This window comes from Epinephelus lanceolatus, chromosome 9 (genome assembly GCF_041903045.1).
Source record: "Epinephelus lanceolatus isolate andai-2023 chromosome 9, ASM4190304v1, whole genome shotgun sequence".
NCBI classification, from domain to species: domain Eukaryota; kingdom Metazoa; phylum Chordata; class Actinopteri; order Perciformes; family Serranidae; genus Epinephelus; species Epinephelus lanceolatus.
This window is the reverse complement of record NC_135742.1, coordinates 1,248,504-1,261,198: the sequence shown is the minus strand read 5'-3', so window position 1 is coordinate 1,261,198 and position 12,695 is coordinate 1,248,504.

The following is a 12,695-nucleotide window of genomic DNA, read 5'->3' as shown; positions in this document are numbered from 1 at the left end:
CAGTAGAGTTTACGTTCAATATATGGCCAAAAGTATGTGGACACCTGCTGCTCAGGAGCTCTGATGAAAAGAAATGTTTTATTGTGATGAAGAATTTGAGTGGTGGCAAAACAGCTCTGAGATGATCTGGATTTATTTTGATATTCTTGAATAATATTTTCTGAAAAAGGTTTAAAAATTGAATCTTCAGCTGTGGAATGTGAGCCGAAGAGGAGGAGGAGGAGGAGGAGGAGGAGGAGGAGGTGGTGGTGGTGGTGTGCACTGCAGCAGTGTGAGTGACAGAGCAGGAAAACAGATTAGAGGACAGATTACCAAGACAACAGCTGCTTTCTTCATCCCTCCTCCTCCTCCTCCTCCTCCTCCTCTCGTCTCTCAACAGGATTATTATTCTCTCTTTCACTCTGATCTGTATTTATGAGCTTTTAAACATTTATTGTCGACACTCGTGAGCGAGACACACACACACACACACACACACACACACACACACACACACACACACACTCTCTCATTGTCGCCAGTGTGTCGGTTGAAACATCAGAATTAATTTAATTTGGTTTTGATTTATAAACGATGATTTTCAAACTGTTGAGAGGAAATCTTCAGCCTTCAGCTGCAGCCAGGAAACAATAATAATAATAAAAAGTGATCTGAGAGAAATAAAATGTTTCAGCTGCAGTTTAATAACTGAACAGGAGAAATCTGATGAAAAGACTTAAGAGTTTATTTTATAGTTTTTTATTGTCTGAAAATTAAAATAAAATCTGATGATGTTTCTGGACTAGAATATTATATATGTATGTGTGTGTGTGTGTGTGTGTGTGTAATAAACCTTCATCAGACAGAAAGAAGAAAATATTTCAACCTGCAGAAACATATAAAGTGATTTTTCAGCAGTAAATATCTGCAGACACAGCTCAGTGTGACTTATTAAATATCATCACAACATGTTTGAATCTGAAAAAATGTTTTGTGTTTTATTTTCAGAAAAACACTTTTTTTTTTATCTCATCTATTTTTTTTTTCTCTTTTCTGTCTTGAATATTGTTTTATGTTTAATATGAAATGATTCATTTAGAACAAAGAAAATAAATATCAACATTATTTTTCTGCAGCTTCAGTTTTTCTTTCCTCCTCTGAGCTTCAGGCGGCGGCTCGCTGACTCCTCCAGCCGGCTCTAAGCTCTCCTCCAGCGGCTTCACCCCCGGCTCTCCCCCGCCGCGCTCCCCGGAGCTCCGTGCGTAACGGCTCCGTGCCAAACACGGAGGCTGCGCGCTTTTGTCCCGCGAGACAGAGGCGAAGAAAGGAGAGAAAATCCGGGAATAATGGCAGATTTGCAAATGTTTTTCAATTGATTTGACTCAATGAACGCTGGACTTTCTTTTCTCCGTCTCTTTCTTTCTCCAGCAGCGGAGTTTGGCTGCAGCCGCCGCGCACGCGGGCCGAGCGGGAGTTTATTAATGGAGAGGCGCGTCTTTATTGAAGGAGGACACGCTTTAATGAGCTTTGGACAACAATAAGCTCTCAGTGAGTGTGTGTCCTCCTCCCCCCCGTCCCCCCTGTCCCCCCTGTCCTCTATACCCCCCCCCCCCCCCCCCCCACAGCCAATAAGAATCCACTTTAACCCTGAAAACACGACGGGAAGTCAGAAGGAGGAGGGAGCGGCAGGTGACTGGCACGCGTAAAGACAAGAGGAGAGGAGAGGAGAGGAGAGGAGAGGAGAAAAAGTCAGGTGGATGAGCTGATGGAGAGGAGGTGAATGGTAAAGAAAGAAGTGAGGAGAAGGTGATGGAGGAGGAGGTGGAGGCAGAGGAGGAGGTGATAGTGGTGGGAATGGAGATGATAGAGGAGGTGTATGAAGTAGACGAGGAGAAGGAGATGATGGAGGAGGAGATGATGGAGGAGGAGATGATGGAGGAGGTGGTGGGAATGAGCCCAAATGGCGCGCTCATATTGTCCGCGTGACGTGATGAAGTCTCGCGCTGCGGCCTCATTAGTATTCATGTTAATAATCCTCCTTTAAAAAGCTTCACGAGGAAACACAGAAGCTGTCAGCTGCTCCGGAGGACAAATCTAACGCTCCTCCTCCTCCTCCTCTTCTTCTTCTCCTTCTTCTTGTTCATGGGTTCTTTTTTTTATCAGCAGCCGTTTTCTCGCTGCTCTTCATCATCATCATCATCATCATCATTATGTTTTAATTGGCCTGAGAAACTTCAGCTGCAGTTTGTTCTGAGACACGTTGATTTATTCATTTATTTATTTAAATGCGCCACAGATACAGATCAGTAGTTTCTTATTTTTTTTAAAGAATTTTTTTTCAACAAGAAAATTATTTTTTACAAGAACACTTTTTTTTTTTTTTTTTTTTTACAAAAAAGTTTCCTGGTTTCTTTTTTTGTTGTTGTTTTTACAAGTAAAGGTTTGTTAAAAATAGTTTTATATTTTACTAGAAAAGTACTAGAAATTTTTTACAAGGAAAAAAAAATCTTTCTCTCAAGAAACGTCCCATGCTGTAACCTGACACTGATATTTTATGTTATTTTATTTTTACTTATTTTTATCTTTTTTTCTGGTGTGGCATCAAAACGCTTCTGTAATATTTAATATTTATAAATGTGTGAAAACATGTTGTCTGAAATCTGTCGTTAAAACCTGAACTTGTTAACAGCTGAATTAAAAACTAAATTCATATTTAAATCATCTGCATGTTGAAGGTTTATTCATACGAAGAATCTGCTGCACAACAGATCAGTTATTTTGTTTTTAAAAAAATCCAGAGGAATTTAAATGAAGATAAAATGAAAGTGCAGGACGTCATAATTTAACCTTGTTTTTATGATCATGTGGAGTCAGTGATATAAATCATGTGTGTTATATATTTCATTCAGACACGTTGTGATGTTTCTGTGTTAAACTGTTAATCAGACTGAGATCAGCTGATTAATGAGGAGTCTAATTAATGTGTGAGACAGGAAGTGATGACAGTGACACCAGTTACAGCTGATGTCAGTGTTAAATACCTGCTGACAGTCGGGGGTTTGACTGGGAGCTACTGGTCTGTAAACTGGTCTGAGTGATGTGGATCAAATGCTCTGTGTACAAATTATATTCAAAGTTAAATCTTTATGTTGTGACTTATTGAATTTAACTAAGAAAGTGTTTCTGGACGGAAGAACCTGATCTGTCTGTTTTTAAATATTCCAGTTAATTAAATTCCTGACAAATTAAAAGTATTTCACCATAAATCACTTCTGATTATTGACCTCCAACATTTTTAACACAGAGGAACTAAAGGAAGACGAACTGAAAATATTCAGTGGTTAAAACACAGCTCTCAGAGAAATACATGAAATGGACACAAAATATTACATTACAAGGTGGTTGGCACCAAATATGTTAAACTTTCATACTGACAACACAGAAACATCGGCAATGCGGAGTCAGCGAGGGCGGTTTGTTGTGGTGGACACATCGATGAAGTATGACCTTTGAACCCAAACCTGTTTTTGTTTCCCTAAACTGAACCAGACCAGAACTGTTTCACACCCAAACTGTGGACGTACGTTATAAATGGCATTATTGTTGTTTTCGTGCTGCTTACATGTAATATCATCACAGTTTGTGCCCACCACCACGTAATGTGTTGTTAAAAGGCAACGTATCCTCATAAAAACGTAACATAACACCCAATGAACAGCCTCATTACGTTACTCACTTAACATACAGTTACATATTTAATGTAAATTCATAGAGGTCAGGTTTAGGCGAGTAAAGTTAAGGTAGGTTTAGGAAAGTAAAGATAGTTAGGTGCTGTCACATTATGTGCTTTAACAAAGTTACGTAGGTTAGGTTCATGCACGTTAAGTTACGTAGGATAGTTTTAGAAGACAAAACATGACTGAGCAGCGTCACCTTACTTTAACGTGAGGTTTTGTAGGTTAGGTTTAAGAAAGTAAAGTTACGTAGGTTAGTTTTAGATGAAGAAACATGATTGGGATCGTTGTCATGTTACGTACTTTAACGTGATGTCAGTTTGGTTTAGGCAAATAAAGTTATGTAGGACAGTTTTAGGAAAAGTAACATTATTGGGCGCTGTCATCTTACGTACTTAACATTAAGTTATGTAGGTTAGGTTTAGAAAAATAAACATGGTGACGGTGTACCTTAAATTAACTCAAAGTTCACTTGGTTTTCAACGGGACGTGATCGCTGGTCTCCTGAGATAAAGTCCTGTGTTTGTTTGACCGACCTCCTGATGCGGATTTTATTCTTCATACTACATCCTTCTTTACATGTTTCAGCATTCAGCATGTTGGTGAAGTGATCGAAACCTTCATGATAATGTGAATTATTTACGAATTACTGTCTCATGATTTTGTGGTTATACGAAGTCGGGTGGTGGCTAATATCCGGTGGGTAATGATGGTCTTTGGGGGCAACAGCTGGTTATGACTGGATGGTGGTTATTAGTTGGGAGATTTACACATTTTATTCTAACTAATTCTGACTCCTGAAAATGACATGTCTTTGTAACTAATTAGCATTAGTAAATATGTTTTGTATGAATGTAAATGTCACCAGGGTTACATCTCATTAATGCAACAAATGGACAAATCAGAGAACACATTTTAGTTTTTGTCCGTCACCATCTCCTGACAGCTGAACCCTGACTCAGAGCTCTGGTTTAAGGTTCAGAGAAGATGGTCTTTGGCTAAATGTTCAAACACGAGACAGGAAGTGTTGACTTACTCTGTGCTGAACAGAGTCCGCCATCTTTCCTGAACCAAAGTGTTTGAGTATTGTAAAGATAACAGCACCTCTATAATATCCTGTGTACGTTAGCAAAGCATGTTTGTACTATGAACAGGAAATGGGATTTTTCCCTCAATAATAAAAATGATTCGTCCTATGGAGAGCAGGAATATCCACCACAACTTTCCTGAAAATCAGCCTGGTAATTTTAAAGATTTTAACAAAACTGAAAGTAAAGAATAAACTGAGTGTGAGTTGTGTCTCCCTGCTGTATGTCTGTTGTCATAGTGACAGCAGTGTGTTGTTGTACCTGGAGTCAGTTGACACACTCGACACAGCTCAAACGTCCCCTCTTTGTACAGGATGTAGCAGATCTGCAGACTGATGGACGGGACCATGGAGGACGTCATCTCGGAGCTCAGAGTCTGTCTGTGATCAAACTTCAGCATCCGCGAGTCCATGAGTCCATCACCTGGTCCAGTTCGTCCTGATGTAAGTACAAAAAGTCTTAAAATCTAAAGGAGATCATCCTCTGAGGAGCAGGAATGTAATCTGAACATCTGATGAAAAATAATCCGATAGTGCTAACCTGATAGTGGACGGTTCATCCTCTGACCCCGCTGGAGAACAGTGACAGGTAGCTACAAAACGCAGTGATTGGTGCCTGAAGTGTTCAAATCAAATCAAACACAAAAACAGCTTTTTGTGGCCCACAAGCCTTTTATTTATTTATTCATCTATTTACCAAGATGTTGCTGTATCACAAGTTTTAGGCAGTAAATGTGAGTGTTTTGTAGTGACCTGCCGCTGTTCTTCCTGCCAGGATTGTCCCCCAAACAGTGTGTATTTTAAGCCAAAACATGATCTTGTGCGAATTATAACCAAGTGGTATTTTTTCCTAATCCCAACCACACGTTACCCAGTGTTGATGAAACGTAAAATTACAAAGAATCCACTACCTAACAATATTTAAACGTAATATCTCTGTGGTTTCGTATGAAATTCGTAGGAAGTTTCATACGACTATTAAAACATGTTTGTGATTTAGCCCTGAGAGCATCAGAGGAGGCTGTTAATGAACACAGAGTCACATCATGTGGTCAGCCGTCCACATACTTCTGTCCACGTGCTGCGGTTGATTGAGACAGACAGTTTATTGCTCCTGTTGGTCCCAGAGCATCATGGGAACATTTGGACTGGATCCAGATCGCCATCACTTTAATGTTTAATCAGCTCTGACACACACACACACACACACACACACACTTCATCTGTACTTACAGAGCTGCTTCCTGTACTTTATCACCACCGCAACACACACACACACACACACACACACACTGCCAGTAACTCTCTTCACTCTTTAGTTCTTGTTGTTTCCAGTCTGATTTCTGCATCAGTCATTATCTCCATCATCCCTCCATCTCATTCCTCCTCTCCTCCATTTCACCCATCTTTCACAATAAAAGTCCTTTTACCTCTCTGTCTCCATCAGCTGTCATTTTAATCTCTGTCCTTTCAAAATAAAAGTCCCCCAGTAGTAACTAACTCCTCCTCCTTAGGTAAGGAAAAATCACTTACTGTGTTGAAAGAGATTTTACAGCAGTAACAGTTTCCATGGAGACTGTTTGTTTGTGACACCTGTTATCGTCTCACAGAGTCGTCTCACAGTTTGAAAGTGAAAAACTGTCGTAAGAAAAGACGAAAACCAGACAGAGGAGGAGCAGATGAAACTGACGGATGAATACAATCAGAGAAAGAACAAACTACAAAGTAAATCTGATCCGAAAACCAGGAATCAGAAACTGAATTCAGTCAAATCTAAAGTGTAAAATCAGAAGTGTATCCGTCAGGTTCTCCTGGTCTCAGAACTCTCTGCTCAGGGCGTGTTAGTGATTTATTTATCACCATAAACTCATGTTGCAGTTAAGACAGAGTCAGAGGGACCTTAAGGGTTTTTTAACCTTGCTTTGGTTGCTAAGGTCTTTTGTGCAAGTCAAGGGATTCCTTAAGTATAAGACCAAGACAAGGAGGAAACCATAAATACTTAAGTGAACATTTTAAGGAAACCTGGAGGAGAAGACTTAAGGGTGTTTTGTGCAACTAACTTTGTTTTGAGGAAACCTTAACTAGGATTTTTAGGAAAACTTTTAACTTAAGGTGTTTTGTGCAACCAGCCCCAGGAGTCCTGACCTGCAGGTTCAGTCACAGCTGTTAGCAAGGTGCATCAGTAACTCATGTTGAATCATTTTATCCCCATTCAAGTTAAGGGAGTGCTAAATCACACGGAGCCACTTGGTTAGTGGATTCTTTAATGTGGCTGACGATGTGGAAGCAGCGCCGATCTTTCAGGTAATTTATTTGTTATTTATTTTATTGAGCTTTTTTGGCTTCATGCACCACTGATCAACTTTCATAGGAATGAACGAGGCCCCGCCTCCAGCGCTGTATCCAGGTCTCTTTATACATCCAAGGTTTCTCTTGTTTCCAGTCTTTATGCTAAGCTAAGCTAAGCTAACTGCTGGCTGTAGCTTCATATTAAGTGTACTTACCATAGACTGTAAAACACAAGTGAGCGTAGCCATTGTGACATCACAGGTCGGTTTGTGGACTCGTGTTTTGAACCCTTGAGTTCAGCACTTACGATTTACAGAGCCAGAAGTGACCACACTTGGAGAGGAGGGATGAGCAAGAGTTATCAGCTCATGTTAGTGCTAGCTAGCTAGTTTGGTTAGCAAGCTGCATCCATAACTCATGATAAGTGTGATATTAACTGGGATGCTAAGTTTAGCTAGCAAAATTAAGATAAAATGTTCTTACCAGAAAAAATGAAAAGCAGACAAACTTCAAACGCAAAGAGGTGAATTGACGTGACTTCACGCTGGGCAACATGAATAGATGAATATGAATGTGTGTACAAACGAGTTGAAATGTTTTAACTTTAGCAAAAAATGAGTGCAGAGCTGATCGACACTGCAATCTGGTTGTGAGTCTCCTGAGAGAATCAAAAATGGAGGACAAATTATCGCAGTCTGAGGACACCCAGAGCATCATCAACTCAAGGTCAGGGTTTAGGCAACAAAAACATGTAGCTGGGTTTTGGAAAAAAACAGGAATTGGCTTCACAATCATACGGAAAGCAAACACCGACCTCCTAGCTGAAAGTCGGTGGTTGGTGGACCCTCCCACCCACCGTACCTGGGCCTCTGCCGCTTTAACTTGCATTGTTGTCCAGCCCTGTTCCCCCCCGACGCCACTTGGCGCCATTAAACAATAACAGCAATGGGCCGCGCATCATGCCAATGTGAAAGGACGGCTTTGTTTGTCAGTCTGACGCCAGAAGTCACTGACAAGGTGCCAAAACTGACATCATTAATTGAGACCGTAAACTCGTTAGGAAAATGTTACTGAGGTCATAAAACATGTGACAAGTATTTTCTCACTGACATCTATCCGAATAGACTGGAGTCGCCCCCTGCTGGACATTAGAATGAATGCAGGTTTAAGGCACTTAAAGGCTTTGTTCACTCCTGTTATAGAGTCCGTGGGTCAGACTTGAGATTGACATCAATCTGAACATCTGACTCTGAGAGATACTGACTCAGGTGTGACACATTAACCTGAGTCAACACCAGGCTGAACTAACAGAAACCTTCAGGAGCTGCAGAAGAAGAGCTGCAGGCTGACAGTTCGTCTTCCTCTCTCTCTGCTGTTTCATTGATCCCTGGAGGTCAGTAGGTGTGTGTGTGTGTGTGTGTGTGTGTGTGTGTGTGTGTGATTACAGTAATGTCTTAATGACAGATGACATCACACCCTCAGTCAGACCATCTGTCTCCGCTCTGGGAACATGAATAAATGATTAATCCCACTTTTCATGTAGGAGAGATGCTGCGATGGCAGCTCAGACACACTGACCCTGAGTCAGTCTGCACACACACACACACACACACACACACACACACACACACACACACACACACCTCTAGCTGGAGAGCTAACTCTTAACATGCTGACACTCGTCGGCCACAGAATCTCTGAGCTTCTCGGTGCTGCTCTGTTCACTCCGTCACATTTTGTCCTCAGGATTGTTCTTCGTTTCATTAAAACCTCCTGTTTATACTCTTCATAAAGTTAAACTCATTAAATAAATAGAATTTTTTTCACTCGCTCAGAGGTTGGCTGTGTCAGCACTCCGAGAGGCTCAGGGTTGGAGATGGACGAAGCTGTCTGTTTGTTCTCTGTATTAATTATGTATCACTATTATTATTTTTAATAAGAATTATAATAATAATATTAATTATTATTGCACATATTTGTGCACATTTTCTGAAAGCTTACGGATACGGACAAGACGGAGCAGAAGCACTGCAGATTGTGAAGGCAGTGTAGCGTAGTTCAGGCGAGATGCGACTGTAGGAGGTGACAAAGAAATTTAAATAATGGCAGAGCAGAACAAATTGCTGATATATATAGTCTGTCCACGTGCATGCATGGTGTGTCCATCCATGTTTGCTTTTCCCCGCTTTGCCAGAACCGCCAGTGAGTCTCTCTATCTCTCTAGAGCCATTCCCCTTCGCAAGTTAGCATGCTAAACAAGCTAGTTGTCAGTTAGCTAACACTCAATCTGGAAATCCATCGGTAAAAAAATAAATTAAAAAATTTTTTTTTTCCTCTTTACCTCTGGAGGCACAGCCCGGAGTTTTTCAACTAACCGAAGTGCAGGGGCCTCGGCGATTGATCACGCCCTTCACTTCCGGCGGTTCCCCCAGGGAATCAGCGTGTTGTTTACAAATACTTCGGGTAGAAAACCAGCAGAGTTTAGCTATATATCACATTTTTCATGTCACTATATCACCGTGTAGACTAATCTGATGTTTGTTAAGTCTATAAACACAATGACTGAACAAACGCTACTATTTCCGTGTGCACGTTTTGTAATTAACATGGTTATCGTAGATTAGCTGGGCTAACCGTTAGCTGTGTCTGTAATAACCATAGACTGTATAAATATAAGGTAATAACTCAATAAACGGTCCGTGAATAAAATATTTTTTCTAGCGGATATCTTAGTTACAACATGATTGAGCTAGCAAAGCAGTTTTGTGTTGCTATGTGTGGTATTTATTCAGTTTTGGGAAATCACGATGTCTAGAAAGCATCAGTGGCTGCAGCTGACAGGGACAGTTAGCAAAGTTAACATCAGGACGTCATCTGTTAAAAGCCTCCCGTTGTTGGATTATGACATGAAACTACTCCAGTTAGCTCAATCATGTTGTAACTAAGACATCCGCTGGAAAAACTATTTTTTTTCCACGTTGACGAGACAGCGTTTTGGGTGGAGCGGTCGCTATGGACGCGGAGCTTGGTACACATTTCCTGGGGACACCTGCACGTCTCAGCTGCGCCCCCTCCATTGTGATTGGCTAAAGCGCAGCATCGTTCAGACTCAAAGCCCCACCCCCCCCCCCCCCAGTTGTGTTTCACACATGGCTGCCGACAGATTCTCCAATGTAGATTGCAGAATCTGTCTTGAGAGATTAGCTAACACTATACAGGTGTGGAACGAGCCAAAATAATTTGTTAGCTGGGCTAAACAAGTATCTGTTAGCTGGGCTAAGGGACAGTGTGGGGGGCTAGTTAGCAAGCTAAAAAAGCTTGGATAGTGACGTCCTGGTTAAGGAGTGAGCTAACCCCCTGGTGGATCATTAAGGCGCTAGCGAGGGTAGCTAACAGCTTTGATGAGGTTAAGTAAAGAAAGACTGAAGAAATGAGACTGTGTCTTCCTTCGTCTGCAACAGTAGATCTTGCGAGGACGTAACCTCCAAACGTGTCGTACCGACCAGAAGGGAACACTCTGAGAGGCAGATTTCAATTAACGAATGCACTCTAATTATAATATTCATTTATTATGATATTCACTTATAATAACATCTCATTTAGCCACTTGTTAGCAACTGCCTTTTTAAGACATATTAAAGTTACAATGTGTAATTTACGTGGTTGTTTATTAGCAAATATCAACTGTTGCTTTCATAAATATATATTTAATAAAGTGTAATGCAATTCACATACAAATGGAAGCTTTCTCATAGGCTTAGAATGATTTCTCTATATATACACAGGCAGGGCGCCGTCTGCTGGAGGCTGCCTTCTTGCGTCGGCATATTTGAATACAGTGGCTGAAAGGGATATACGCACTTCGCCTTCCTCATTTACCTACAACTTGCCGTCACTGGAGACGGTTAAGGTGAAGCTCAATCCGGGGCGCTTCTGCGTGAACCTGCTTTGTACTTTTATGATTCTGTTGCACTTTAAATGGAGGATCACACATATGTTTTGCCCCGTAAGAGGGAAACCACGCCACCAAATAAAAGAAAAAGATCAGATAAGCGAGGACGGGACAAAACGTGAGTGAATATCGGCGTTGCTTATTCCAGGTGGAAAGAACTCGTGAAGGAGAAGGATTTCACAAGGGATGTGGAGGTTGCCTGCTTTCTGCTAGACAGGTAATTCAATCTGATGTTTTAAACTCATTTTGGCTTCATGTTTGCAACTACTTTTCCCTCTCGTCTGAGTGACAGCTACATTTACGTGCTAACGTTATCCCAGAGCTACAGCTACATGGTTAGCCTAGCCTACAGCCTAATCTGTTGATTCCTCTCACGCTGCTGCGAAGGCTGCCATCCTCTCCACCCTCTCCACCTCCTCTTCCCTCTGGGGAGCCGAGACACACCTCTTCCCCTGGCCGTTCCTGCACCGCCTCTACCCTCTCGCCCCCTTCCTCTCCCTGGTCTTCCTCCTCTTCCTCATCTCCCTGTGTCCTGTGGAAGAACACTCTGGAGACGCATATATTATAATCGTACCAACCTATATTTGCCGCACTGTGCCGTGACTATCACATAAAAAGTTATTTTAGCATCACTGTGCTAATGTTTGCTCGTGTTACCAAAACAATTAGAAATAAAACGCTCCTAACATATATCTCACAGATAACTATATCTCACTGGTAAGCTTTAACATATCGTAACATGGTTTAGATTCCTAAATAAATATTCACCTTGTCGCTAGATACTCATGGAAAAACTCTTATCTGCGCAAGGCTTTTTGTTCTACGAGGCCACCGTCACTTACCCAACGGGAGGGGTGAGTGAGTGAGCGCTGCAATCTAGAATTTGACCGCTGATGTCACTGTTAGTCACCATTTTTACACACTGAGGCTTTAAAGCTTCTAAATTCACAGTGGGGTGTTCACTGAGGAAATTTCTGGTGTAGAACAAAACTTCTCTTCAACATCATTCTCTCTTAACAGGAAGTGCTCACATGCTAACTCTTTCCTGGGTTTTAGGACTCATAAAGTGCCGAAGTCACGCCCCTTCCCTTCAACAGTTTTACCACAAACTATGACTTTCTTGACCTTAAAATTTATGTGTTAAATTCATTAACGACATATTTGGATTTCATGTCACAACTCAAATGGGACCAAAAGATAATATTTCTCTCCTCATTCACTGCCATTCATATTTTTTCCAATCTAAAGTCCCATGAGCTTCAGGGGCGTGACTTCGGCACTCTATTCCTAAAGCGCTCTGTTGGGATTGGACCTCTGACTTAATGTAACGTCAGTAAGATGAAAACAGACACAGAAGTCAGTCACCATTCAGAGACTTATGGACGTCTGGCTTCAGCTTACTGACTCTAAAGTAACTACACGATTAAAAACATAATTTGTTTGTCTTCAGCTTTATGTCGTCCTCAAACAGAAGAAGCTTCTGTGGGGACACTGGATAGAAACAAGTTTAGGAATTCAAACAGTCATGTGATCATTTTGTTGCACATGAACAAGTTTTTCATTCTTTGGGCCACGTTAGCTAAACCCCAGAGCGTTTTACTTCCTATCTTCAGTGTTTCTGAATCTTTGGTGAAATGGATAAAAACACAGCCAG